Genomic DNA, 4,725 nt, shown 5'->3' on the forward strand with positions numbered 1-4,725 from the left:
AAAGTTTATTAACCCTTTAGGTGTTTCACAGGAATTTAGAGCAAAGTAGAGGTGAAATTTACATATTTATTTATTTTTGTCAGAAAATCCTTTTTATACCATTTTTTTTATAACACAAAAGGTTTTACCAGAGAAACGCAACTCAATACTTATTGCCCAGATTCTGCCATTTAGAGAAATATCCCACATGTGACCCTAGTGCGGTAATGGACTGAAGCACCGGCCTCAGAAGCAAGGGACCACCTAGAGGATTTTGAGGCCTCCTTTATATTAGGCACCATGTCCGGTTTGAAGAGGACTTGTGGTGCCAAAACAGTGGAAACCCCCCAAAAAGTGACCCCATTTTTGAAACTAGACCCCTTGAGGAATTCATTGTAGTTTTCTTGGGGTGCATGCGGCTTTTTGATCAGTTTTTATTCTATTTTTAGGTGGCGCGGTGACTAAAAAACGGCAATTCTACTATTGTTTTTGTATTCTATTTTTTTTTACAGCGTTCACCGTGCGCTATAAATGACATATTCACTTTATTCTGCGGGGCGATACGATCACGGCGATACCAGATGTTTATAGTTTTTTTATGACTTATGGCGTTTGCACAATAAAATACTTTTTATAAAAAATCACTCACTTTTAGTGTTCCCTTATTCTAAGAGCCAGAACGTTTTTATTTTTCCATCAATAAAGCCGTGCGAGGACTTATTTTTTGCGTAACGAACTGTAGTTTCGATCAGGACCATTTTTAGGTACATGCGACTTTTTGAACTAATTTTATTCCATTTTTTGGGAGGTGAAGTGACCAAACAATTATGATTCTGGTACGGTTTATTATTATTTTCTTTTATGGCGTTCACCGTGCGGGATAAATAACGAAATAATTTTGTAGATCAGGCCGTTACGGACGCGGCGATACCAATTATGTATAGTTTATTTGTTTATTTATTTTAATAATAAAGGACTGATAAGGGAAAAGGGGGGATTTTTACTTTTATTACTCTTAAAACTTTTATTTTCTTATTTTTACACAACTTTTTTTTTACTTTTTTTTACTTTGTCCCACTAGGGGACTTGGGGGCAGGAGGCCCTGATCGCTATTCTAATACACTAATATTCTATTCTAATACACTGCACTACATGCGTAGTGCAGTGTATTAGAGCTGTCAGCTACTCACTATGTCAGGACCTACTAGGCTTCCGTCGATGGCGTAGCCGGAGTCCATTGTTAGGACTCTTGTTGCCATAGCCACCATCGCTGGCCGCTATCATGTAGCGGGCCGTCGATGGCGGTTTAACCCCTAAGAAGCCGCGATCGCTATTGAACGCGGCTTCTGAGGGGTCAATCTGCGGGGACCACTGCGATCGGTCCCTGCACACTGAGCTGTGATAGCTGCTGTCGGAAACAGAAGCTATCACAGCTCATGAACGCGCCCCGCGTGAACGGCACCGTGTTTCATCCATGACATACTATTATGTCATGGAGCGGGAACGATGCACTTACCATGACATAATAGTACGTCCTGGAGCGTTAAGGGGTTAAGGTGAATTTGATGACCTTGCTGCTGCACGCCTCTTTTATTTGAGATGTCCCCTATTATAAAACAAAGCATTCCATTAGGCGGTGTGTCGGACCCTTATTCAGATGACTGATGTCTCTGATTTGATTCTCAGTTAAACGGCTACAATATTTTTATTTGTTGGTCTTTGACGTTTTCTATTATTAATGCTTTTGCTTTTTCAGCATTTTTAGGCTTATATCTTGAAGAAAAAACTAATTTTTTCTAGCAATAAATTGTTACCCTAAATTAGACTTTTTATTTGTGACCGTCATTGTCTACCGTAAATGTAATTGTGTCAATGGCAATGATTGGGGTGGGGGGGGGGGGCTGATATGTGTAATTATCTATTTGTTTACCTTTTTATTTTAATGGCCTTTCCCTCAAAGGTAAGAAAAGACATTTGGGGAATTTTTATTACATTTTATTTTTATTACACTATACATTTCCTCTGTAACTGGTGGTGCACAGAAGGGGAGATCAGCCGTGTTACACTGACTATGGTCACTGATAGGGCTGTGCTGGGTCTAGCTATACCCTGCAGCAGGCTCCTACTACCCGCATCTCGGCAATCATGTGACCAGTCACATGACCACCGGGACCAATAGCGGAAGCAGCCTCTATTCTATAAATGTGTACATGAGTACAGAGAAGACAGAAGTGGTGAAAACCACCGGGATCTTCTCTCCGGGGTCCCTGGCAGTCTTTGACGGACGGGCACCCAAAATTCAGCTGCCCAATTGCTTGTGTAGGAAGCTTAAACCTGCACCGTGTGTGTATATATAATATATGTGTGTGTATATGTATATGTGTATATATATATATATATATATATATATAATCCCCCAAAAAGAAGAGGCAGCACTCCAAGAAAATTGGTGAGAAAAGGTGGTGTGTTTATTCACCCCAGGCAGGCAATGTTTCGATCCGTCGCTATGGGATCTTTGTCAAGCAATGACCAACAATCTTAACGGTATATATAAACCAGTGTGGTAATACAATCAGTGATTTAACCTGAGTTAACAAGTAGGAACAGGTGATACATTAGTGGTTACCGTGGTTACAACATAACAACCTCCGGGTATGTTCACACGCAGTGTTTTCAGATGTAATTCGGGCGTTTTATGCCTCGCATTACGCCTGAAAAAACGCCCCTAATACGCCTACAATCATCTGCCCATTGCTTTCAATGGGTTTTTGGTCACTGCGTGTGAACATACCCTCAGTGAGCATGAGGCATCTGCGCAGAGAGCCCTCTGTTATAACAGTGTGTATAGCAGTACAGTGTATACAGTTTTTAACCCCTTCAAGACCGAGCTCATGTTGGCCTTCAGGACCAGCCCCATTTTTTCAAATCTGACGTGTCACTTTATGTGGTAATAACTCTGGAATGCTTTTGCCTATCCAAGCGATTCTGAGATTGTTTTCTCGTGACATATTGTACTTTATATTAGTGGAAAAATTTGGTCAATAAATTCATTGCTTATTTGTGAAAAACACCAAAATTTAGAGAAAATTTGCAAAAATTATGATTTTTCTAATTTTAAATGTATCTGCTTGTAAAACAGATCGTAATACCGCACAAAATAATTACTATTTCACATATTCCATATGTCTACTTTTATATTTGCATCGTTTTTTGTACATTATTTTGTTTTTCTAGGACGTTACAAGGCTTAGAACTTTAGCAGCAATTTCTCACATTTTCAAGAAAATTTCAAAAGGCTATTTTTCAAGGACCAGTTCAGTTCTGAAGTGGCTTTGAGGGCCTTTTGTATTAGATAGACCCAATAAATCACCCCATATTAAAAACTGCACCCCTCAAAGTGTTCAAAACAGCATTCAGAAAGTTTCTTAACCCTTTAGGCGTTTCGCAGGAATTAAAGCAATGTAGAGGGGAAATTGACAAATTTTATTTTTTTTGCTGCAATTCATTTGTAATACATTTTTTTCTGTAACACAGAAGGTTTTACCAGAGAAACGCAACACAATATTTATTGCCCAGATTCTGCAGTTTTTAGAAATATCCCACATGTGGCCCTAGTGTGGTAATGGACTGAAGCACTGGCCTCAGAAGCAAAGGAGCACCTAGAGGATTTTGGGGCCTCCTTTTTATTAGAATATATTTTAGGCACAATGTCGGGTTTGAAGGGCTCTTGCGGTGCCAAAACAGTGGAAATCCACCAAAAGTAACCCCATTTGGGAAACTACACCCCTTGAGGAAATTATCTAGGGGTATAGTGAGCATTTTGAACCCGCAGGTTTTTTGCAGAAATTATTGAAAGTGGGCCATGAAAATGAAAATCGACATTCTTTCAAAGAAAATGTAGGTTTAGCTAATTTTTTCTAATTTCCACAAGGACTAAATAAGAAAAAGCACAGCAACATTTGTAAAGCAGTTTCTCCCGAGTAAAACAATACCCCACATGTGGTAATAAACGGCTGTTTGGAGACACGGCAGGGCTTAGAAGATAAAGAGCGCCATTTGGCTTTTGGAGCTCAAATTTAGCAGGAAAGGTTTGCAGAGGCCAGGTCAGATTGGCAAAGCCCCTGAGGGGACCAAAACAGTGAAAACACCAAAAAAGTGACTCCATTGAGAAAACTACACCCCTTGAGGAATCCATCTAGGGGTGTAGTGAGCATTTTGACCCCACAGGTGTTTCATAGATTTTATTAGAATTGGGCAGTGAAAATAAAAAAAATCCTTTTTCTTCAATAAGACGTAGCTTTAGTTCCAAATTGTTCATTTTCTCAACAAATAAAAAAAAAGAAAAGTACCCCAACATTTGTAAAGCAGCTTCTCTGGAGTACGGCAATACCCCACACGTGGTCATAAACTGCTGTTTGGGCACATTTGCAATGTCCCTGTGGGACCAAAACAGTGGAAACCTCCCAGAAGTGACCCCATTGTGGAAACAACACCCTCAAGGTATTCACCTAGGGGTGTAGTAAGCATGTTAACCCCACAGGTGTTGTGCAGAAATTCGTGTGCACTCGATGTGGGATAGTGAAAATGGGAATTTTTCCTTAGATACGCCAATATGTGGTGCCCAGCTTGTGCCACCATAACAAGACAGCTCTATAATTATGCTGTGTTTCCCGGTTTTAGAAACGCCCTACATGTGGCCCTAATCTTTTGCCTGGACATTCGACAGGGCTCAGGAGTGAAAGCGTA

Source organism: Rhinoderma darwinii, unplaced genomic scaffold (genome assembly GCF_050947455.1).
Source record: "Rhinoderma darwinii isolate aRhiDar2 unplaced genomic scaffold, aRhiDar2.hap1 Scaffold_673, whole genome shotgun sequence".
NCBI classification, from domain to species: domain Eukaryota; kingdom Metazoa; phylum Chordata; class Amphibia; order Anura; family Rhinodermatidae; genus Rhinoderma; species Rhinoderma darwinii.